Source organism: Danio rerio, chromosome 4, assembly GCF_049306965.1.
Source record: "Danio rerio strain Tuebingen ecotype United States chromosome 4, GRCz12tu, whole genome shotgun sequence".
NCBI classification, from domain to species: domain Eukaryota; kingdom Metazoa; phylum Chordata; class Actinopteri; order Cypriniformes; family Danionidae; genus Danio; species Danio rerio.
Window position 1 is genome coordinate 51,847,501 of NC_133179.1, and position 25,304 is coordinate 51,872,804.

The 25,304-nt window shown below is 50.5% G+C and overlaps 7 non-coding genes across 7 annotated transcripts in view; all 7 read right to left on the reverse strand.

Annotated features, from left to right (window-relative positions):
• The window catches only part of LOC141382094 (18S ribosomal RNA), a 1,940-nt gene extending 660 nt beyond the window's left edge, over positions 1 to 1,280 (reverse strand). Inside the window, exon 1 of the ribosomal RNA XR_012403034.1 lies at positions 1 to 1,280. This exon is cut by the window's left edge and continues 660 nt beyond it. This is a non-coding gene — a ribosomal RNA (18S ribosomal RNA).
• Positions 1,281 to 11,760: 10,480 nt separating this feature from the next.
• Positions 11,761 to 11,832, reverse strand: trnap-cgg (transfer RNA proline (anticodon CGG)). The gene has a single exon. It is a non-coding gene; the product is annotated as a tRNA-Pro (tRNA).
• Positions 11,833 to 13,639: 1,807 nt separating this feature from the next.
• Positions 13,640 to 13,711, reverse strand: trnap-agg (transfer RNA proline (anticodon AGG)). Its single transcript has one exon. It is a non-coding gene; the product is annotated as a tRNA-Pro (tRNA).
• Positions 13,712 to 14,662: 951 nt separating this feature from the next.
• trnap-cgg (transfer RNA proline (anticodon CGG)) lies at positions 14,663 to 14,734 on the reverse strand. The gene has a single exon. It is a non-coding gene; the product is annotated as a tRNA-Pro (tRNA).
• Positions 14,735 to 16,434: 1,700 nt separating this feature from the next.
• On the reverse strand, positions 16,435 to 16,506 carry trnap-agg (transfer RNA proline (anticodon AGG)). Its single transcript has one exon. It is a non-coding gene; the product is annotated as a tRNA-Pro (tRNA).
• A 1,038-nt stretch (positions 16,507 to 17,544) lies between these two features.
• Positions 17,545 to 17,616, reverse strand: trnap-agg (transfer RNA proline (anticodon AGG)). Its single transcript has one exon. It is a non-coding gene; the product is annotated as a tRNA-Pro (tRNA).
• A 2,835-nt stretch (positions 17,617 to 20,451) lies between these two features.
• On the reverse strand, positions 20,452 to 20,523 carry trnap-agg (transfer RNA proline (anticodon AGG)). The gene has a single exon. It is a non-coding gene; the product is annotated as a tRNA-Pro (tRNA).
• Between the last annotated feature and the right edge of the window lie 4,781 nt (positions 20,524 to 25,304).

Genomic DNA, 25,304 nt, shown 5'->3' on the forward strand with positions numbered 1-25,304 from the left:
TTCCGTCAATTCCTTTAAGTTTCAGCTTTGCAACCATACTCCCCCCAGAGCCCAGAGACTCGTGGTTTCCCACACGCTGCCCGGCGGGTCATTGTGGTAGTAACGCCGCCGGATCGCGGGTCGGCATCGTTTACGGTCGGAACTACGACGGTATCTGATCGTCTTCGAACCTCCGACTTTCGTTCTTGATTAATGAAAACGTTCTTGGCAAACGCTTTCGCTCCAGTCCGTCTTGCGCCGGTCCAAGAATTTCACCTCTAGCGGCGCAATACGAATGCCCCCGGCCGTCCCTCTCAATCATGGCCCCGGGTTCCGGAAACCCACAGAAAATAGAACCGGGGTCCTATTCCATTATTCCTAGCTGGGGTATTCATAAGGGCGCAGTCGGCCCTGCCTTGAACACTCTAATTTTTTCAAAGTAAACGCTCCGGGCCCCAAGCCGAGGACACCCAGTCAAGGGCATCCGGGGGGCGCCGGGAGGCCTGGGGGTCCGGGACCGGCGGTGGCTCGCCTCACGGCGGACCGCGCGGCCCGGTCCCCGAGATCCAACTACGAGCTTTTTAACTGCAGCAACGTTAGCATACGCTATTGGAGCTGGAATTACCGCGGCTGCTGGCACCAGACTTGCCCTCCAATGGGTCCTCGCCCATGGGTTTAGGATACGCTCATTCCAATTACAGGGCCTCGAAGGAGACCTGCATTGTTATTTTTCGTCACTACCTCTCCGTGTCGGAAATGGGTAATTTGCGCGCCTGCTGCCTTCCTTGGATGTGGTAGCCGTTTCTCAGGCTCCCTCTCCGGAATCGAACCCTGATTCCCCGTCACCCGTGGTCACCATGGTAGGCGACGGACCTACCATCGAAAGTTGATAGGGCAGACATTCGAATGAACCGTCGCCGCCGCGAGGGCGTGCGATCGGCCCGAGGTTATCTAGAGTCACCAAAGCGAGGCCGGGGGCGGACGGCGGCGGGTAGGCGCGAGGCCCCCCTCTCCACCGCCCGCGCACCCGCATGGGTTTTGGATCTGATAAATGCACGCGTCCCCGGGGACCCACCCCACCCCGCCACATAGGGGGAGAAGGGCGGCCCAGGTCGGCGCTCGTTGGCATGTATTAGCTCTGGAATTGCCACAGTTATCCAAGTAACCGGGAGGAGCGATCAAAGGAACCATAACTGATTTAATGAGCCATTCGCAGTTTCACTGTACCGTCCGTGTGCACTTAGACTTGCATGGCTTAATCTTTGAGACAAGCATATATTACTGGCAGGATCAACCAGGTAGCCCCTCACACATCAGGTAAAATGCCAGAGGGAGAGGGGGGGAGAGGCGGCGGTTACCCACTGCCTACCCGCCACCCATCCGGCCTTCACGCAGAAGGGGGGTTGGGGTATGCCGCGAACGGGCATGGCTTCTAATCGAGGCCATCACCAGGAAGGTTCGTGCTTCGTAACGGGAACAACTGCGCCAGAGATGCCGCGCACACCTACCCGGCACACCAATCCTACCCCGCCGCCAGCCAACACGCCCGGGGTCCAGCCCGGGAGGGTGGGGAGGACAGGGAGGGATGCTGCCCGGTTAAGGCGCACGCACAACACCAACTTACGCACCTATTCCCGTCAATGTAGGACATTCCGAGGCAGACGGGCCATCTGAGTCTATTTCACCCAATAAGCTAGGGTCGAGGACCGGGTGAAGACCCACCTCGCCCTCCTTTCGAATGCCCAAATCGGGGAGGATCTCACCCCACCCACAGCGGTCCCCTTTGTCAGATGACCGGGCGAGGGGCCTGCCCCTGGGGCATCGCGCACATTTCCCATCGGTCATGTGGTGGAAGGCGGTGGCACGTAGTTACGCGCTCAAAACCTAAGTCCGCTAAATCACGCCTTCCCCGAAACCTCGACGGCAGGTCAGCGATAACCAGCTACGGTTACCCGGACGTCCGGCAGGGAAAGGCCCGAGAGGTCACACCCTGCCCGGCTTGAGGCCAGAGCTCGAGGGTCATGGATGTCGGAGTGGACTGGTGATTTAAGGCTTCTCGCTTTCAGAAACGGTACCGATGGTTACCCACAACTAACTTTGCAATGAAACTGTGCTGCTGGTCACCCAAAAATAACTTTGTCTCTCAGATTGGTGCTGCTGGTTACCCACAACTGACATTGTGCTTGGCTTGACTGACTGGCCTGGCTGGCTGGCTGGCTGGCTGACTGGGGGTGGGCTGGCTTGGCTGGCCTGGGCTGGTTGGGTTGGCCTGGGCTGGCTTGGCTGGCCTGGGCTGGCTGGCTGGCTGGCTGGGCTGGGCTGGGCTGGCCTGGCCTGGCTGGCTGGCTGGCTGACTGGGGGTGGGCTTGGCTGGCCTGGGCTGGCTGGCTGGCTGGCTGACTGGGGGTGGGCTGGGCTGGGCTTGGCTGGCCTGGCCTGGCCTGGCTGGCTGGCTGGCTGGCTGACTGGGGGTGGGCTGGCTTGGCTGGCCTGGGCTGGGCTGGGCTGGGCTGGGCTGGGCTGGCCTGGCCTGGCTGGCTGGCTGGCTGGCTGGCTGGCTGACTGGGGCTGGGCTGGGCTGGGCTGGGCTGGCCTGGCCTGGCCTGGCCTGGCCTGGCTGGCTGGCTGGCTGGCTGGCTGGCTGACTGGGGGTGGGCTTGGCTGGCCTGGGCTGGCTGGCTGGCTGGCTGGCTGGCTGGCTGACTGGGGGTGGGCTGGGCTTGGCTGGCCTGGCCTGGCCTGGCCTGGCCTGGCCTGGCCTGGCCTGGCCTGGCTGGCTGGCTGGCTGACTGGGGTGGGCTGGGCTGGGCTGGCCTGGCCTGGCCTGGCTGGCTGGCTGGCTGGCTGGCTGGCTGACTGGGGGTGGGCTTGGCTGGCCTGGGCTGGCTGGCTGGCTGGCTGGCTGACTGGGGGTGGGCTGGGCTTGGCTGGCCTGGCCTGGCCTGGCTGGCTGGCTGGCTGACTGGGGGTGGGCTTGGCTGGCCTGGGCTGGCTGGCTGGCTGGCTGGCTGGCTGGCTGACTGGGGGTGGGCTGGGCTTGGCTGGCCTGGCCTGGCCTGGCCTGGCCTGGCCTGGCCTGGCCTGGCCTGGCTGGCTGGCTGGCTGACTGGGGGTGGGCTGGGCTGGGCTGGCCTGGCCTGGCCTGGCTGGCTGGCTGGCTGGCTGGCTGGCTGACTGGGGGTGGGCTTGGCTGGCCTGGGCTGGCTGGCTGGCTGGCTGGCTGACTGGGGGTGGGCTGGGCTTGGCTGGCCTGGCCTGGCCTGGCTGGCTGGCTGGCTGACTGGGGGTGGGCTGGGCTGGGCTGGGCTGGGCTGGGCTGGGCTTGGCTGGCCTGGCCTGGCCTGGCCTGGCCTGGCTGGCTGGCTGGCTGACTGGGGGTGGGCTTGGCTGGCTGGCTGGCTGGCTGGCTGGCTGACTGGGGGTGGGCTTGGCTGGCTGGCTGGCTGGCTGGCTGGCTGACTGGGGGTGGGCTGGGCTTGGCTGGCCTGGCCTGGCCTGGCTGGCTGGCTGGCTGACTGGGGGTGGGCTGGGCTGGGCTGGGCTGGCCTGGCCTGGCCTGGCCTGGCCTGGCCTGGCTGGCTGGCTGGCTGGCTGGCTGGCTGACTGGGGGTGGGCTTGGCTGGCTGGCTGGCTGGCTGGCTGGCTGACTGGGGGTGGGCTTGGCTGGCCTGGGCTGGCTGGCTGGCTGGCTGGCTGACTGGGGGTGGGCTGGGCTTGGCTGGCCTGGCTGGCTGACTGAGGGTGGGCTGGGCTGGGCTGGGCTGGGCTGGGCTGGGCTGGGCTTGGCTGGCCTGGCCTGGCCTGGCCTGGCCTGGCTGGCTGGCTGGCTGGCTGACTGGGGGTGGGCTTGGCTGGCCTGGGCTGGCTGGCTGGCTGGCTGGCTGACTGGGGGTGGGCTGGGCTTGGCTGGCCTGGCCTGGCCTGGCCTGGCCTGGCTGGCTGGCTGGCTGACTGGGGGTGGGCTTGGCTGGCTGGCTGGCTGGCTGGCTGACTGGGGGTGGGCTGGGCTTGGCTGGCCTGGCCTGGCCTGGCTGGCTGGCTGGCTGGCTGACTGGGGGTGGGCTTGGCTGGCCTGGGCTGGCTGGCTGGCTGGCTGGCTGACTGGGGGTGGGCTTGGCTGGCCTGGGCTGGCTGGCTGGCTGGCTGGCTGACTGGGGGTGGGCTGGGCTTGGCTGGCCTGGCCTGGCCTGGCCTGGCTGGCTGGCTGGCTGACTGGGGGTGGGCTGGGCTGGGCTGGGCTGGCCTGGCCTGGCCTGGCTGGCTGGCTGGCTGGCTGGCTGGCTGACTGGGGGTGGGCTTGGCTGGCCTGGGCTGGCTGGCTGGCTGGCTGGCTGACTGGGGGTGGGCTGGGCTGGCCTGGGCTGGCTGGCTGGCTGGCTGGCTGACTGGGGGTGGGCTTGGCTGGCCTGGGCTGGCTGGCTGGCTGGCTGGCTGACTGGGGCTGGGCTTGGCTGGCCTGGCCTGGCCTGGCTGGCTGGCTGGCTGACTGAGGGTGGGCTGGGCTGGGCTGGGCTGGGCTTGGCTGGCCTGGCCTGGCCTGGCCTGGCTGGCTGGCTGGCTGGCTGACTGGGGGTGGGCTTGGCTGGCTGGCTGGCTGGCTGACTGGGGGTGGGCTTGGCTGGCCTGGGCTGGCTGGCTGGCTGGCTGACTGGGGGTGGGCTGGGCTGGGCTTGGCTGGCCTGGCCTGGCCTGGCTGGCTGGCTGACTGGGGGTGGGCTGGGCTGGGCTTGGCTGGCCTGGCCTGGCTGGCTGGCTGGCTGGCTGGCTGACTGGGGGTGGGCTTGGCTGGACTTGGCTGGCTGGCTGGCTGGCCGGCCTGGGCTTGCCTGACCTGGCCTGGCCTGGCTGGATTGGGGGTGGCTGGCTGGCTGGCTGGCTGGCTGGCCGGCCTGGGCTTGCCTGACCTGGCCTGGCCTGGCTGGATTGGGGGTGGCTGGCTGGCTGGCTGGCTGGCCGGCCTGGGCTTGCCTGACCTGGCCTGGCCTGTCTGGCTGGCTGGCTGGCTGGCCGGCCTGGGCTTGCCTGACCTGGCCTGGCCTGGCTGGGCTGGGGGTGGCTGGCTGGCTGGCTGGCTGGCCGGCCTGGGCTTGCCTGACCTGGCCTGGCCTGGCTGGGCTGGGGGTGGCTGGCTGGCTGGCTGGCTGGCCGGCCTGGGCTTGCCTGACCTGACCTGGCCTGGCTGGATTGGGGGTGGCTGGCTGGCTGGCTGGCTGGCTGGCCGGCCTGGGCTTGAAGCCGGGAGACATGGGCCGGCCTACGACCCCACCACATGGAACCCGTTCACCAGCCGTGCCCGGGCACCCCACTATTAAGCCCGGGGACACTGACTTTGTTAAAATGCACTTGACAGACTCACGTGCTGCTGGTGACCCATTTCAGTAATGCGTGCCGCTGGTGGCCCTCTTGGCCTTTACTATTTGGATTTGAGGGCTGCGTGCCGCTGGTGACCCAATCGAGTATTGTTTGACGCTGGTTGCCCACCTCGCCTTTACTATTTGGATTTGGGGGCTGCGTGCCGCTGGTGACCCAATCGAGTATTGTTTGACGCTGGTTGCCCACCTTGCCTTTACTATTTGGATTTGGGGGCTGCGTGCCGCTGGTGACCCAATCGAGTATTGTGTGACGCTAGTGGCCCAATTGAGTATTGCGTGCTGCTGGTGGCCCAATTGAGTATTGTGTGCTGCTGGTGACCCACCTGGCTGTCACTACTGGAGTTTGGCCGGCCGCCGTTGGTGCTCTTACCGCCTTTATTCTCTTGGTAGACGGCTTGCGGGGCGCAGCCACAACGCCGCTATTGAAGCACCAGAACTTGCACTTCACCGAGCCACGGGGCAATGCACACCCAGGGGAAAGTGTGCAAGCCAGGGCAGGGATTGGCAGACATGTCCCGGTGATCTATAGCCACGGAGTTGACCGGTCACCACCAACCCACACTCAATCTATGCAGCACCATGCCCAAAACGGACGACCAGAGCCGGCTTGCGGGGCCCAGCCACAACGTCGCTATTGAAGCACCAGAACTTCCACTTCACCGAGCCACGGGGCTATGCATACCCGGGGGAAAGTGTGCAAGCCAGGGCAGGGATTGGCAGACATGTCCCGATGATCTATAGCCACGGAGTTGACCGGACACCACCAACCCACACTCAATCTATGCAGCACCATGCCCAAAACGGACGACCAGAGCCGGCTTGCGGGGCCCAGCCACAACGTCGCTATTGAAGCACCAGAACTTCCACTTCACCGAGCCACGGGGCTATGCATACCCGGGGGAAAGTGTGCAAGCCAGGGCAGGGATTGGCAGACATGTCCCGATGATCTATAGCCACGGAGTTGACCGGACACCACCAACCCACACTCAATCTATGCAGCACCATGCCCAAAACGGACGACCAGAGCCGGCTTGCGGGGCCCAGCCACAACGTCGCTATTGAAGCACCAGAACTTCCACTTCACCGAGCCACGGGGCTATGCATACCCGGGGGAAAGTGTGCAAGCCAGGGCAGGGATTGGCAGACATGTCCCGATGATCTATAGCCACGGAGTTGACCGGACACCACCAACCCACACTCAATCTATGCAGCACCATGCCCAAAACGGACGACCAGAGCCGGCTTGCGGGGCCCAGCCACAACGTCGCTATTGAAGCACCAGAACTTCCACTTCACCGAGCCACGGGGCTATGCATACCCGGGGGAAAGTGTGCAAGCCAGGGCAGGGATTGGCAGACATGTCCCGATGATCTATAGCCACGGAGTTGACCGGTCACCACCAACCCACACTCAATCTATGCAGCACCATGCCCAAAACGGACGACCAGAGCCGGCTTGCGGGGCCCAGCCACAACGTCGCTATTGAAGCACCAGAACTTCCACTTCACCGAGCCACGGGGCTATGCATACCCGGGGGAAAGTGTGCAAGCCAGGGCAGGGATTGGCAGACATGTCCCGGTGATCTATAGCCACGGAGTTGACCGGTCACCACCAACCCACACTCAATCTATGCAGCACCATGCCCAAAACGGACGACCAGAGCCGGCTTGCGGGGCCCAGCCACAACGTCGCTATTGAAGCACCAGAACTTCCACTTCACCGAGCCACGGGGCTATGCATACCCGGGGGAAAGTGTGCAAGCCAGGGCAGGGATTGGCAGACATGTCCCGATGATCTATAGCCACGGAGTTGACCGGACACCACCAACCCACACTCAATCTATGCACCATGCCCAAAACGGACGACCGGAGCCGGCTTGCGGGGCGCAGGCGCTACCCTGGAGATCTAAAATGTGTATCGCTCAAAACCTAAGTCCACTAAATCACGCCTTCCCTGAAACCTTGACGGCAGGTCAGCGATAACCAGTTACGGCAGCCCGTACCTCCGGCAGAGAAAGGCCCGAGAGGTCACACCCTGTCCGGCTTGAGGCCAGAGCTTGAGGGTCATGGATGTCAGAGTGGACCGGTGATTTAAGGCTTCTCGCTTTCTGAAACGGTACCGATGGTTACCCACAATTAACTTTGCAGGAAACTGTGCTGCTGGTTACCCAAAACTAACTTAATTTGCAGAAACGGTGCTGCTGGTGCCCCAAACCGAACTATTGGGAGTAGGCGCGCCTCGTGGAGGGGGTTCTAGCCTGAGTGATGGTATCAACCACCGCAGACGGCAGGTTACCTAAGTCTTTCTCGCATCTAGGGACCACACGTGGAGGTTCCAGAGATCGGGGCGAGGGTGCCAGATGGTGCCTTGTCCCTGAGAAAGTAGGTCCTCTCTCAAAGGGATCTGCCAGGGGAGGGCCGTCACGAGGAGGGAGAGCTCTGATATCCAGGTCCAGTTGGGCCCGCAGCTGCATGCCCGCGACACACGGCTCCCCAGTCCGTGATGGAAGCATCTGTTAAGACAACAACATGACTGGACACCTGTCCCAGAGGCACACCGGCCTGCAGGAACGAGGGGTCGTTCCAGGGGCTGAGGGTGCGGCAACACAGCGCAGTAACAGAGACTCGGTGTGTGCCCGCATGCCATGCGCGTCTTGGAACTCGATCTCGAAGCCAGTGCTGAAGTGGTCTCATATGGAGCAGTCCGAGCGGCGTGACAGGATGCCATATGCCCCAGGAGCCTCTAAAAATATTTCAGTGGGACCACTACTTTGCTGTCGAGCTCCCTCAGACAGTTCAGTAACAGGCGTGCGCACTCTCCAGAGAGAGGCGCGCTACCATGGTGACCGAGTCCAGCACCATCCCGAGAAAAGAGATCCTCTGCACCAGGGCGAGTTTACTCTTTTCCCGGTTGACCTGCAACCCCAATAGGCGAAGATGCCGGAGCACCTCGTCTCTGTGCATAGTCAATTGCTCCCGTGAGTGGGCTAAATCAGCCAGTCGTTGAGATAATTGAGTATGTGGATGCCCGCGAGCCGAAGGGGCGCTAAGGCACCCTCCGCTAGTTTGGTGAAGACCCGCGGAGACAGAGAGAGCCCAAAGGGGAGGACCTTGTATTGCCACGCTTGACCCTCGAACGCAAACCGAAGGAACTGACGGTGGCACGGAAGAATGGAGACATGAAAATACGCGTCCTTCAGGTCTATAGCTGCAAACCAATCCTGAGGACGAACGCATCGGAGGATGCGCTTCTGCGTGAGCATTCTGAACAACAGCTTGCAAAGGCAGCGGTTCAAAACCCGCAGATCTAGGATTGGCCGTGACCCACCACTCATTTTGGGTACGATGAAGCACGGGCTGTAAAACCCGCTCTCCATCTCGGCTGGAGGAACTGGCTCGATTGCACCCTTCGCCAGGAGGACAGCAATCTCCTCTCGCAAGACAGGGGCGGACAGGGAATTGACCGTGGTGAAATACACGCCCGTGAACCTGGCAGGCAGAGCCCTCGCTAATGGCTTCATCGCAGCAATCGCTGACGTACCAGCGGAGGGGCAGCGCGGAGCGGGTGTGCTGATCCGGGGAGCGCGAGGGTCCCACAGAAGAGCTGGAGGAGAGTGATTCGATCTGACTCCGTACCCTGACTCCGGAGAGGGGGCTAAGGGGCTGGGAGAAGAGAGACCGTCCCCCCAGCACCCGTGAGCCGCTGGCGGAGCATGTAGACCCTGCGAGCTGAGAGGCAGCGGGTCCCAGACTGGCAGGGCCCCCAGCGCTCGTGAGCCACTGGCGGAGCGCACCGAACCTGCAAGCTAGAGAGCACAGTGTCTCAGACTGGCAGATTTCGGGCTGTCACATCCGGGGAAGTGGAAAAGTGCCCTTTATTTTATTGGCAGTAAAAGGTGCCGTTGGAAATGGCGCCCCGCCCTCCAGTAGGGAAAGAGCAAGTTCCCTCTTCTCCAGATGACCTGTCCCAGGGACACTTCGCGGTCCGTTGCCGGACTTAGCATTCTGGGCAGGGGGAGCTGCCTGCTTCCGAGGTGCTCGACGCGCTCGCTTCGCCAGAGGCGTATGCGGGGGTGGTGCACCTCTCGTAGGCGGGCGCCTTCGGCAAGGAGCAGTTATAGATGGCACGGCGGGCGGAGCTGGCTTACGGAGCCGCCGATAAGACATCACCCATCGGACTGCTCTCTCACTGCCTCGAATTCCTGGGTGAATTCGCAGACCGTGTCGCCGACCAGCTTGGGATATGGGCAAGTCAAGAAAGCGGACTTTGTTAACTTCGCGCATATCAGCCAAGTTTTAGTCAGGGGTGGCGCTCCTGGACCACTAGTGTGGACATCGTCCTCCCCAAAGCACACGCAGCGGACTTAGTAGTCCGAATTTGCAACTTTATACGCACCGCTCTGGAGGACCAGACCCAAAGGCACGCCAGGCAAGGGAGAAAACCCAGCTCGACTGTCTGCTGCTGCGTTGTAGACATTCTGGACCGGGAGAAGCTCTTGTTCGCTCGGCATCGCTGGATCACAGCAGGAGGAACCCTCATCGACTCGATCAGAAAAGTCTCTGAAGCGAAAAGGATGGCATTTGCTGGCTCCAGGTGTGCTTATATGCTCAGTTAATTGGCAATGCAGCACTCCTGCGCAAGCTTACGCTGCCAATTCATTGCTTTCATTGGCCCGTTCAATACTCTTTCAGACAAGCGGCTTCTGAACCGAATCCTTCTATACGTGGATTTAGAACATCAAATCCACTTATAGCACTGGAGTTCCCCAACCGAAGGTGAACTTGTGGTCACTTAGCGCTGTTTCTTTAAAATAAACACTCTGTATAAAATCACCCACTTTTTCCTTGCATAAAATTAAATCAATCCTACTTTGCTTTAAGTTACCATCTACTAACTGTCTTCTTGAATATTCTCTTTTTCCTTCATTCTTACTCTCCATATGTCCACTACTTTGTGCTCTGCCATTAGTTTCTGCAACTCTTTTCTCCCAGTGTCATTCCTAAAAACTATGCCATCCACTAAATCAATTCTATTAAAAACCGTGTTAAAATCTCCAATTAAAATAGTTTCTCCCCATAAAATCATTAGATCATTTATTCTGTTAAAAAAGTCCTTTTCTTTTTCTGCTACTTGAGTATGAATGTTACATAATGTTGTATTATTTTCTCTCATTCTAATGGTAAGGCATTTTCCCTCTTTATCATTGTATATTTCTTCTACATCATTCTTTATATCTTCTTTGACTAAAATAGCGACCCCTCTCTGTTATAAAATATTTGCCCCCTCATCTCCTTTTAAAATCTTCCATCACGCCATCATTCCAATTAGTCTCTTGTAAACAAATTAAGTTTTGTTTTTTGCACAGTTCCTTTACCTTGTCAAATTTTCCAACATTCAAAAAGACCTCTTGTATTAAAACTAACACAATTAAAAACCATTAAAAGAAAAGATGAGCCACTCAATTGAGAGAATTTCACAAGACGTCAGATAGACAGAAATCTTTCTCTAACGAATCAAGGGCACCCTAAGTGAGAATCATACCCTTAGACCACAGAGCCACTGCAAAACAGTCACTTTATATGGCAACACTATCTGCTGACAAACTGGCATTCTCAGAAAAAAGGATTTTGTGTGAGCCACAATGACCTTACAAAACAGCAGACAACTGTAAGGACTCAACCGAAATTTGAATCTGGGATTTTTCATTGAATGAACGAAAATCATACTCCTAGACCAGCAAGCCACTATGCAAAGGAATGTTTTATGTGGGGACACTATCTGCTGACAAATTGAAATTCTTCGGAAGACATTTTTATGAAAGACATTATGCCCTGTAAAACAACAGAATAACTGCAAGGGCTCGTCCGGAATTTGAACCCGGGACCTCTCGCACCCTAAGCGAGAATCATACACCTAGACCAACGAGCCACAAAAGCTTGAACATTTCACAAGACATCAGAAGCAACAGATGGTCAGAAATCCTTATCTAACAAACATTGAAGCAGGGCTTTTGCTTCATTTGGACCCGGGACTTCTGCAATGGTTCGTCCAGGATTTGAAAACGGGACCTCTCGCACCTTATGCGAGAATCAAGCCCGTAGACCAACGAGCAACTACAAAACAGCCTCTTTACATGGCAACACTATCTGCTGACAAACTGGCATTCTCAGAAAAAAGGCCTCTGTGTAAGCCACAACGACCTTACAAAACAGCAGACAACTGTAAGGGCTCAACCGAAATTTGAATCTGGGATTTTTCATTGCATGAACGAAAATGATACTCCTAGACCAGCAAGCCACTATGCAAAGGAATGTTTTATGCGGCGACACTATCTGCTGACAAACTGGAATTCTTCGAAAGACATTTTAATGAAAGACATAGTGCCCTGTAAAACACATAACATCTGCAAGGGCTCGTCCGGGATTTGAACCCGGTACCTCTCACACCCGAAGCGAGAATCATCCCCCTAGACCAACGAGCCACTAAATTGAGAGAATTTCACAAGACGTCAGATAGACAGAAATCTTTCTCTAACGAATCAAGGGCACCCTAAGTGAGAATCATACCCTTAGACCACCGAGTAACTGCAAAACAGCAACTTTATATGGCAACATTATCTGCTGACAAACTGGCATTCTCAGAAAAAAGGATTTTGTGTGAGCCACAACGACCTTACAAAACAGCACACAACTGTAAGGGCTCAACCGAAATTTGAATCTGGGATTTTTCATTGAATGAACGAAAATCATACTCCTAGACCAGCAAGCCACTAAATTGAATTAATTTCACATGGTGTCAGAAGCATCAGATAGTCAGAAAACTTTCTCTGACGAATCAAGGGCACCCTAAGCAAGAATCATACCCCTAGACCAACGAGCCACTGCAAAACACTAACTTTATATGGCAACACTATCTGCTGACGAACTGGCATTCTCAGAAAAAAGGCCTCTGTGTAAGCCACAACGCCCTTACAAAACAGCAGACAACTGTAAGGGCTCAACCAAAATTTGAATCTGGGATTTCTCCCGGCATGAACAAGAATCATACTCCTAGACAACCAAGCCATAATGCAAAGGAATGTTTTATGTGCCGACACTATCTGCTGACAAACTGGAATTCTTCGAAATATGTTTTTTATGAAAGCCATGATGCCCTGTAAAACAACAGAACAACTGTAAGGGCTTGTCCGGGATTTGAACCAGGGACCTCTCACACCCTAAGCGAGAATCATACCCCTAGACCAACGAGCCACAAAAGCATGAATATTTCACAAGACATCAGAAGCAACAGATGGTCAGAAATCCTTATCTAACAAACATTGAAGCAGGGCTTTTGCTTCATTTGGACCCGGGACTTCTGCAATGGTTCGTCCAGGATTTGAAAATGGGACCTCTCGCCCCTTATGCGAGAATCAAGCCCGTAGACCAACGAGCAACTGCAAAACAGCCACTTTACATGGCAACACTATCTGCTGACAAACCGGCATTCTCAGAAAAAAAGGCCTCTGTGTAAGCCACAACGCCCATACAAAACAGCAGACAACTGTAAGGGCTCAACCGAAATTTGAATCTGGGATTTCTCACGCCATGAACGAGAATCATACTCCTAGACAACCAAGCCACTATGCAAAGGAATGTTTTATGTGCAGAGACTATCCGCTGACAAATTGGAATTCTTCGAAAAACGTTTTTTATGTAAGCCATAATGCCCTGTTAAACAACAGAGAAACTACAAGTGCTCATCCGCGATTTGAACCCAGGGCTTTTCACACCCTAAGCGAGAATCATACCCCTAGACCAACAAACCCCAAAGCTTGAATATTTCATAAGACTTCAGAAGCAACAGATGGTCAGAAATCCTTATCTAACAAACATTGAAGCAGGGCTTTTGCTTCATTTGGACCCGGGACTTCTACAATGGTTCGTCCACGATTTGAAAACGGGACCTCTTGCAACTTATGCGAGAATCAAGCCCGTAGACCAACGAGCTACTGCAAAACAGCAACTTTACATGGCAACACTATCTGCTGACAAACCAGCATTCTCAGAAAAAAGGCCTCTGTGTAAGCCACAATGCCCTTACAAAACAAAGGACAACTGTAAGGGCTCAACCAAAATTTGAATCTGGGATTTCTCCCGGCATGAACGAGAATCATACTCCTAGACAAGCAAGCCACTGTGCAAAGGAATGTTTTATGTGCCGACACTATCTGCTGACAAACTGGAATTCTTCGAAATACGTTTTTTATGAAAGCCATGATGCCCTGTAAAACAACAGAACAACTGCAAGGGCTCGTCCGGGATTTGAACCTGGGACCTCTCGCACCCTAAGCGAGAATCATACCCCTAGACCAACGAGCCACAAAAGTATAAATATTTTACAAGACACCAGAAGCAACAGATGGTCAGAAATCCTTATCTACCAAACATTGAAGCAGGGCATTTGCTTCATTTGGACCCGGGACTTCTGCAATGGTTCGTCCAGGATTTGAAAACGGGACCTCTCGCACCTTATGCGAGAATCAAGCCCGTAGACCAACGAGCAACTGCAAAACAGCCACTTTACATGGCAACACTATCTGCTGACAAACCAGCATTCTCAGAAAAAAGGCCTCCGTGTAAGCCACAATGCCCTTACAAAACAAAGGACAACTGTGAGGGTTCAACTGAAATTTGAACCTAGGATTTCTCATGGCATGAACGAGAATCATACTCCTAGACCAGCAAGCCACTATGCAAGAAATATTTTATGTGGCGAAACTATCTGCTGACAAATTGGAATTCTTTGAAAGACGTTTTTACGAAAGAAATAATGCCCTGTAAAACACAGTACACCTGCAAGGGCTCATCCGGGAATTAAACCCGGGTCCTCTCGCAACCGAAGCGAGAATCATACCCATAGACCAATGAGCCACTAAATTGAGAGAATTTCACAAGGCGTCAGATAGTCAGAAATCTTTTTCGAACGAATCAAGCGCACCCTAAGTGAGAATCATACCCCTAGACCACCGAGCCACTGCAAAACAGAAACTTTATATGGCAACACTGTCTGCTGACAAACTGGCATTCTCAGAAAGAAGGCCTCTGTGTAAGCCACAACGACCTTACAAAACAGCAGACAACTGTAAGGGCTCACCCGAAATTTTAATCTGGGATTTCTCATTGCATGAACGAAAATCACACGCCTAGGCCAGCAAGCCACTATGCAAACGAATGTTTTATGTGGCGACACTATCTGCTAACAAACTGGAATTCTTCGAAAGACATTTTAATTAAAGACATAGTGCCCTGTAAGACACATGACATCTGCAAGGGCTCGTCCAGGATTTGAACCCGGGACCTCTCACACCCGAAGCGAGAATCATACCCCTAGACCAACGAGCCACATAATTTAAAGAATTTCACATGGCGTGAGAAGCATCAGATAGTCAGAAAACTTTCTCTAACGAATCAAGGGCACCCTAAGCAAGAATCATACCCCTAGACCAACGAGCCACTGCAAAACACTAACTTTATATGGCAACACTATCTGCTGACGAACTGGCATTCTCAGAAAAAAGGCCTCTGTAAGCCACAACGCCCTTACAAAACAGCAGACAACTGTAAGGGCTCAACCGAAATTTGAATCTGGGATTTATCACGGCATGAACGAGAATCATACTCCTAGACAACCAAGCCACTATGCAAAGGAATGTTTTATGTGCCGACACTATCTGCTGACAAACTGGAATTCATCGAAAAACGTTTTTTATGAAAGCCATAATGCCCCATGAAACAACAGAATAACTGCAAGGGCTCGTCCGGGACTTGAACCCGGGACCTCTTGACCCTAAGCGAGAATCATACCCCTAGACCAACGAGCCACAACAGCTTGAATATTTCACAAGACATCAGAAGCAACACATGGTCAGAAATCTTTATCTAACAAACATTGAAGCAGGGCTTTTGCTTTATTTGGACCCGGGACTTCTGCAATGGTTCGTCCAGGATTTGAAAACGGGACCTCTCGCACCTTATGCGAGAATCAAGCCTTAGACCAACGAGCAACTGCAAAACAGCCATTTTACATGGCAACACTATCTGCTGACAAACCGGCATTCTCAGAAAAAAAGGCCTCTGTGTAAGCCACAACGCCCTTACAAAACAAAGGACAACTGTGAGGGTTCAACTGAAATTTGAACCTAGGATTTCTCATGGCATGAACGAGAATCATACTCCTAGACCAGCAAGCAACTATGCAAGAAATATTTTATGTGGCGACACTATCTGCTGACAAATAGGAATTCTTTGAAAGACATTTTTACGAAAGACATAATGCCCTGTAAAACACAGTACACCTGCAAGAGCTTATTCAGGAATTGAACCCGGGTCTTCTCGCAACCAAAGCGAGAATCATACCCCTAGACCACCAAGCCACTGCAAATCAGCTACTTTACATAGCAACACTATCTGCTGACAAACTGGCATTCTCAGAAAAAAGGCCTCTGTGTTAGCCACAACGACCTTACAAAACAGCAGACAACTGTAAGGGCTCAACCGAAATTTGAATCTGGGATTTCTCATTGCATGAACGAAAATCACACGCCTAGACCAGCAAGCCACTATGCAAAGGAATGTTTTATGTGGCGACACTATCTGCTGACAAACTGGAATTCTTCGAAAGACATTTTAATGAAAGACATAGTGCCCTTTAAAACACATGATATCTGCAAGGGCTCGTCCAGGATTTGAACACGGGACCTCTCACACCCAAAGCGAGAATCATACCCCTAGACCAACGAGCCACTGCAAAACACTAACTTTATATGGCAACACTATCTGCTGACGAACTGGCATTCTCAGAAAAAAAGGCCTCTGTGTAAGCCACAACGCCCTTACAAAACAGCAGACAACTGTAAGGGCTCAACCAAAATTTGAATCTGGGATTTCTCCCGGCATGAACGAGAATCATACTCCTAGACAACCAAGCCATAATGCAAAGGAATGTTTTATGTGCCGACACTATCTGCTGACAAACTGGAATTCTTCGAAATACGTTTTTTATGAAAGCCATGATGCCCTGTAAAACAACAGAACAACTGCAAGGGCTCGTCCGGGATTTGAACCCGGGACCTCTCACACCCTAAGCGAGAATCATACCCCTAGACCAACGAGCCACAAAAGCATGAATATTTCACAAGACATCAGAAGCAACAGATGGTCAGAAATCCTTATCTAACAAACATTGAAGCAGGGCTTTTGCTTCATTTGGACCCGGGACTTCTGCAATGGTTCGTCCAGGATTTGAAAATGGGACCTCTCGCCCCTTATGCGAGAATCAAGCCCGTAGACCAACGAGCAACTGCAAAACAGCCACTTTACATGGCAACACTATCTGCTGACAAACCGGCATTCTCAGAAAAAAAGGCCTCTGTGTAAGCCACAACGCCCATACAAAACAGCAGACAACTGTAAGGGCTCAACCGAAATTTGAATCTGGGATTTCTCACGCCATGAACGAGAATCATACTCCTAGACAACCAAGCCACTATGCAAAGGAATGTTTTATGTGCAGAGACTATCCGCTGACAAATTGGAATTCTTCGAAAAACGTTTTTTATGTAAGCCATAATGCCCTGTTAAACAACAGAGAAACTACAAGTGCTCATCCGCGATTTGAACCCAGGGCTTTTCACACCCTAAGCGAGAATCATACCCCTAGACCAACAAACCCCAAAGCTTGAATATTTCATAAGACTTCAGAAGCAACAGATGGTCAGAAATCCTTATCTAACAAACATTGAAGCAGGGCTTTTGCTTCATTTGGACCCGGGACTTCTACAATGGTTCGTCCACGATTTGAAAACGGGACCTCTTGCAACTTATGCGAGAATCAAGCCCGTAGACCAACGAGCTACTGCAAAACAGCAACTTTACATGGCAACACTATCTGCTGACAAACCAGCATTCTCAGAAAAAAGGCCTCTGTGTAAGCCACAATGCCCTTACAAAACAAAGGACAACTGTAAGGGCTCAACCAAAATTTGAATCTGGGATTTCTCCCGGCATGAACGAGAATCATACTCCTAGACAAGCAAGCCACTGTGCAAAGGAATGTTTTATGTGCCGACACTATCTGCTGACAAACTGGAATTCTTCGAAATACGTTTTTTATGAAAGCCATGATGCCCTGTAAAACAACAGAACAACTGCAAGGGCTCGTCCGGGATTTGAACCCGGGACCTCTCGCACCCTAAGCGAGAATCATACCCCTAGACCAACGAGCCACAAAAGTATAAATATTTTACAAGACACCAGAAGCAACAGATGGTCAGAAATCCTTATCTACCAAACATTGAAGCAGGGCATTTGCTTCATTTGGACCCGGGACTTCTGCAATGGTTCGTCCAGGATTTGAAAACGGGACCTCTCGCACCTTATGCGAGAATCAAGCCCGTAGACCAACGAGCAACTGCAAAACAGCCACTTTACATGGCAACACTATCTGCTGACAAACCAGCATTCTCAGAAAAAAGGCCTCCGTGTAAGCCACAATGCCCTTACAAAACAAAGGACAACTGTGAGGGTTCAACTGAAATTTGAACCTAGGATTTCTCATGGCATGAACGAGAATCATACTCCTAGACCAGCAAGCCACTATGCAAGAAATATTTTATGTGGCGACACTATCTGCTGACAAATTGGAATTCTTTGAAAGACGTTTTTACGAAAGAAATAATGCCCTGTAAAACACAGTACACCTGCAAGGGCTCATCCGGGAATTAAACCCGGGTCCTCTCGCAACCGAAGCGAGAATCATACCCATAGACCAATGAGCCACTAAATTGAGAGAATTTCACAAGGCGTCAGATAGTCAGAAATCTTTTTCGAACGAATCAAGCGCACCCTAAGTGAGAATCATACCCCTAGACCACCGAGCCACTGCAAAACAGCAACTTTATATGGCAACACTGTCTGCTGACAAACTGGCATTCTCAGAAAGAAGGCCTCTGTGTAAGCCACAACGACCTTACAAAACAGCAGACAACTGTAAGGGCTCACCCGAAATTTTAATCTGGGATTTCTCATTGCATGAACGAAAATCACACGCCTAGGCCAGCAAGCCACTATGCAAACGAATGTTTTATGTGGGGACACTATCTGCTAACAAACTGGAATTCTTCGAAAGACATTTTAATGAAAGACATAGTGCCCTGTAAGACACATGACATCTGCAAGGGCTCGTCCGGGATTTGAACACGGGACCTCTCACACCCGAAGCAAGAATCATACCCCTAGACCAACGAGCCTCATAATTTAGAGAATTTCACATGCCGTGAGAAGCATCAGATAGTCAGAAAACTTTCTCTAACGAATCAAGGGCACCCTAAGCAAGAATCATACCCCTAGACCAACGAGCCACTGCAAAACACTAACTTTATATGGCAACACTATTTGCTGACGAACTGGCATTCTCAGAAAAAAAGGCCTCTATAAGCCACAACGCCCTTACAAAACAGCAGACAACTGTAAGGGCTCAACCGAAATTTGAATCTGGGATTTATCACGGCATGAACGAGAATCATACTCCTAGACAACCAAGCCACTATGCAAAGGAATGTTTTATGTGCCGACACTATCTGCTGACAAACTGGAATTCATCGAAAAACGTTTTTTATGAAAGCCATAATGCCCCATAAAACAACAGAATAACTGCAAGGGCTCGTCCAAGATTTGAACCAGGGACCTCTCGCACCCTAAGCGAGAATCATACCCTTAGACCAACGAGCCACAACAGCTTGAATATTTCACAAGACATCAGAAGGAACATATGGTCAGAAGTCTTTATTTAACAAACATTGAAGCAGGGCTTTTGCTTCATTTGGACCCGGGACTTCTGCAATGGTTCGTCCAGGATTTGAAAACGGGACCTCTCGCACCTTATGCGAGAATCAAGCCTTAGACCAACGAGCAACTGCAAAACAGCCATTTTACATGGCAACACTATCTGCTGACAAACCGGCATTTTCAGAAAAAAAGGGCTCTGTGTAAGCCACAACGCCCTTACAAAACAAAGGACAACTGTGAGGGTTCAACTGAAATTTGAATCTAGGATTTCTCATGGCATGAACGAGAATCATACTCCTAGACCAGCAAGCAACTATGCAAGAAATATTTTATGTGGCGACACTATCTGCTGACAAATAGGAATTCTTTGAAAGACGTTTTTACGAAAGACATAATGCCCTGTAAAACACAGTACACCTGCAAGAGCTCATTCAGGAATTGAACCCGGGTCTTCTCGCAACCAAATCGAGAATCATACCCCTAGACCACCGAGCCACTGCAAATCAGTTACTTTACATAGCAACACTATCTGCTGACAAACTGGCATTCTCAGAAAAAAGGCCTCTGTGTTAGCCACAACGACCTTACAAAACAGCAGACAACTGTAAGGGCTCAACCGAAATTTGAATCTGGGATTTCTCATTGCATGAACGAAAATCACACGCCTAGACCAGCAAGCCACTATGCAAACGAATGTTTTATGTGGCGACACTATCTGCTGACAAACTGGAATTCTTCGAAAGACATTTTAATGAAAGACATAGTGCCCTTTAAAACACATGATATCTGCAAGGGCACGTCCAGGATTTGAACACGGGACCTCTCACACCCGAAGCGAGAATCATACCTCTAGACCAACGAGTCACTAAATTGAGAGAATTTCACATAGCGTCAGAAGCATCAGATAGTCAGAAAACTTTCTCTAACGAATCAAGAGCACCCTAAGCAAGAATCATACCCCTAGACCAACGAGCCACTGCAAAACACTAACTTTATATGGCAACACTATCTGCTGACGAACTGGCATTCTCAGAAAAAAGGCCTCTGTGTAAGCCACAACGCCCTTACAAAACAGCAGACAACTGTAAGGGCTCAACCAAAATTTGAATCTGGGATTTCTCCCGGCATGAACGAGAATCATACTCCTAGACAAACAAGCCATTATGCAAAGGAATGTTTTATGTGCCGACACTATCTGCTGACAAACTGGAATTCTTCGAAATACGTTTTTTATGAAAGCCATAATGCCCTGTAAAACAACAGACCAACTGCAAGGGCTCGTCCGGGATTTGAACCCGGGACCTCTCGCACCCTAAGCGAGAATCATACCCCTAGACCAACGAGCCACAAAAGAATAAATATTTTACAAGACACCAGAAGCAACAGATGGTCAGAAATCCTTATCTAACAAACATTGAAGCAGGGCATTTGCTTCATTTGGACCCGGGACTTCTGCAATGGTTCGTCCAGGATTTGAAAACGGGACCTCTCGCACCTTATGCGAGAATCAAGCCCGTAGACCAACGAGCAACTGCAAAATAGCAACTTTATATAGCAACACTATCTGCTGACGAACTGGCATTCTCAGAAAAAAGGCCTCTGTGTAAGCCACAACGCCCTTACAAAACAGCAGACAACTGTAAGGGCTCAACCGAAATTTGAATCTGGGATTTCTCACGGCATGAACGAGAATCATACTCCTAGACAACCAAGCCACTATGCAAAGGAATGTTTTATGTGCCGACACTATCTGCTGACAAACTGGAATTCTTTGAAAAACGTTTTTTATGAAAGCCATAATGCCCTGTAAAACAACAGAATAACTGCAAGGGCTCGTCCGGGATTTCAACCCGGGACCTCTCGCACCCTAAGTGAGAATGATACTCCTAGACCAACTAGCCACAAAAGCTTGAATATTTCACAAGACATAAGAAGCAACAGATGGTCAGAAATCCTTATCTAACAAACATTGAAGCAGGGCTTTTCAAATCAATTCAATTCAGCTTTATTTGTATAGCGCTTTTACAATGTAGATTGTGTCAAAGCAGCTTCACATAAATGGTCATAGTAACTGGTACAGTGTGGTTCAGGTTTTAAGTTAAGTTCAGTTCAGTTTAGCTCAGTTCAGTGTGATTTAATCATTACTGAGAGTTCAAACACTGAAGAGCAAATTCATCGATGCGTAGCTCTACCAATCCTGAACCAGGCGAGGCAGTGGCGACAGCGGAGAGGGAAAAAACACTTCACCTGATGGGAGTGAAGAAAAAAAACCTTGAGAGAACCAGACTCAGTTGGGCACGACCATTTTAATTTCTCCGCTGGCCAAAAGTCTTGTGCAGAGCTTCAGTCACCGTGGTGGAGGCTGGAAGATGGCCTCAGCGAAGACTCGTCTGTCCCTGGAGCGCAGCAGCAGCTCAGGATATGGCCTGGTCCCGGATATGGAATCCTTGGGATCATCTCGTCGCTGGTCATGGATCCAATCAGTGACTCCGCATAATCTGAGGATCTCGGGATGAGTATCCCCAGGTGAAAATAGAGAATAAAGAGAATAATAAGCGTAGCTGCTGTTCATAGTGTATATAAGCAAGATGCAGAAGCCTGTGTGGAAACCCGCTAGGTGATGCATTGAGTGTATGCTTTACTAAACAGATAGGTCTTTAATCTAGTTTTGAACTGGGAGAGTGTGTCTGAGCCTCGGACATTATCAGGAAGGCTATTCCATAGTGTAGGAGCCATGAAAGAGAAGGCTCGACCTCCTTTACTCGATTTTGCTATTCTAGGTATTACCAGAAGCCCTGAGTTTTGAGATCTTAAAGAGCGAGTTGGATTGTAGCGAGACAGAAGGTTGGTTAGATAAACAGGAGCTAGATTATTTAGAGCTTTATAGGTGAGAAGTAATATTTTGAATTCAATACGAAACTTAACAGGCAGCCAGGTTAAGGAGGATAAAATTGGGGTTATATGATCATATTTTCTAGACCTGGTCAGAACTCTGGCTGCTGCATTTTGTACTAATTGAAGTTTGTTAATAGAGGATGCTGGGCAGCCAGCAAATAGAGCATTACAGTAATCCAGTCTCGAAGTCATAAAAGCATGGACTAGCTTTTCTGCATCTGAGATGGATAGCATATTTCGTAATTTAGCGATATTTCTCAGATGAAAGAAGGCAGTTTTTGTGACATGGGATATATGGTTTTCAAAAGTTAGATTGCTGTCTAATATGACACCCAGATCTTTTATAGTAGAGCTAAAGCTAACTTCGTATCCCTCTAATTGTAAATTGAGTTGCGAGATCTGCTGTGTGCTAGATTTAGGCCCAATAAGTAATAATTCTGTTTTGTCGGAGTTTAAGAGAAGAAAATTGTTGGTCATCCAGTCTTTGATGTCTTTGATACACTCAGTTAGTTTAGAAAGTTCAGACGTCTCGTCAGGTTTAGTTGAAATGTATAATTGAGTATCATCTGCATAGCAGTGAAAGCTGATCCCATGTCTTCTAATAATGTCTCCCAGAGGTAGCATGTAAATTGTAAACAGTAAAGGGCCTAAAACTGATCCTTGAGGCACCCCATACTTTACTGGGCTGACTTGTGAAGGCTGTACATTAATATTCACAAACTGGTAACGGTCAGTTAAGTATGACTTAAACCATTGTAAAGCCTGTCCCAGGACACCTGTAGACTTTAAGCGATTTATGAGGATATTGTGGTCAATGGTGTCAAATGCCGCACTAAGATCGAGTAAAACTAATAGCGAGACGCACCCTCGGTCAGCAGCTAAGAGTAAATCATTGGTTATTTTCACTAAGGCGGTTTCTGTACTGTGATGAGCCCTGAAACCTGACTGAAACACTTCAAAAATATTGTTCGTCTGCAGAAAAGAGCATAATTGAGTGGAAACAACTTTTTCTAGTATTTTAGACATAAATGGAAGATTTGAAATAGGCCTATAGTTAGCTAAGTTGTTGGTGTCTAGTTGCGGTTTCTTAATAATAGGCTTAATAACAGCTAGCTTGTAAGAGTTTGGAACATGGCCTATAGATAAAGAAGAGTTAATAATGTTAAGAAGAGGTTCTCCTATAGCAGGTAGCAGCTCTTTCAGTAATTTTGTTGGAATTGAGTCCAGCATACACGTAGCTGGTTTAGAGCTATTTATAATTTTCACTAAATCTTCGTGTTCTATGATTTTGAAGCAGTGTAGGTTATTATTATGATTCAATGAAATATTTACAGGATTTGGAGTATAAGCCGGTGCAGAAAGTTTGGCATCTCCTATTTTCTGTCTAAAGCCTTCTATTTTATCACTGAAAAAATTCATGAAGTCATCACTACTAATTTGCGGTGGAGTAGTTTGTTCCAAGGATGACCGATTATTTGCTAATTTAGAGATGGTGTTAAATAAAAATCTAGGATTGTTATGATTATTTTCTATCAGTTTGCGCAGGTGCTCGGTCCTGGCAGATTTTAGAGCCCTCCTATAGCTGGACATACTGTCTTTGTACGCAATTCTAAAGACCTCTAAATTAGTTTTTTTCCATTTACGTTCCAGGGCGCGGGTTGCTGTTTTGAGCGCACGAGTAAGACTATTATACCATGGTATAGTTTTAATCTCTCTAGCCTTTTTTAATTTGATGGGTGCCACAGTATTTAGTGTGCTAGTAAAGATGGCATCCATACTGCTGGTTACTACATCAAGATCATTTGAGTTTGCGGGTGCATTACGAAATAGAGAGAGATCAGGTAAGTTATTTATAAACTCATCTTTAGTTGACGGAACAATAGTTCTACTAGGGCGGAGTATTGGAGCGGGTTTGCTGATTTCAGGTAAACACAGCTTATATAGCAAGAGGTAGTGATCTGTAATATCATCACTTTGTGGTATAATGTCTACGTCAATAACCTCGATTCCATAAGACAGAATTAGATCTAATGTATGCTTTAAGCGATGGGTTGGACCCACAACGTTTTGCTTTATCCCAAGTGAGTGTATTAAATCCATAAACGCGAGCCCTAATGTATCATTAGCGTCATCTATGTGGATGTTAAAGTCACCTACAATTAGCATTTTATCAGTTTTGACTAGTAAGTCAGAAATAAAATCAGAAAATTCTTTTAGAAATTTAACATAGGGTCCTGGGGGTCTATATATGGTGATTAAAGCGAGAGATAACATAGGTTTTTGTATAGTATCTGGAAGCTGAACATTAAGCGATAATACTTCAAAGGAGCTAAACATAAGTCCGTTTCTCTGTTTAATATTAAGGAAATCACTAAAGATTGATGCAACTCCACCACCACGACCAGTTTGACGAGCCTCATGTTTATATAAGAATCCTGGAGGAGTTGCTTCATTTAAGCTAATATAGTCATTTTGTTTCAGCCAGGTTTCAGTGAGACAGAGTGCATTAAGATTGTTTTCTGTTATTATTTCATTAATGATAAGTGCTTTAGGTGCAAGTGACCTGATGTTTAGGAGACCAAGCTTTACGAAATTTGTATTTTCACTTTCAACTGGTTTTTCTGGTTTGATTTTTAATAGATTTTTTCTGGAGCTCACAGTACGTTTATTTCTTAATCTAATAATACGAGGAACAGACACAGTCTCTATAGGATTTGCCAGATATGCGTTACTGATGTTTAAGTAGGACAAACAAGAGTCTAGGTGGCTATAATGTAAATTTTGTGAATTTTTACCTGCTAATCAGATGGCGCGAAGTAATCTAGAGATGTTGTCCGACAGGAGTTCAGCTCCGGCTCGACTGGGGTGCAGGCCGTCAGCACGGAAGAGCCTAGGACGCTCCCAGGAAAGATTCCAGTTATTAGCAAAGAGCAATTTCTGTCCTTTACACCATGTTAATAGCCATTCATTCAGAGCAAAAAGTCTACTGAACCTTTCATTTCCTCCCAATAGTTCGGTTTGGGGCACCAGCAGCACCGTTTCTGCAAATTAAGTTATTTTTGGGTAACCAGCAGCACAGTTTCCTGCAAAGTTAATTGTGGGTAACCATCGGTACCGTTTCTGAAAGCGAGAAGCCTTAAATCACCAGTCCACTCCGACATCCATGACCCTCGAGCTCTGGCCTCAAGCCGGACAGGGTGTGACCTCTCGGGCCTTTCTCTGCCGGAGGTAC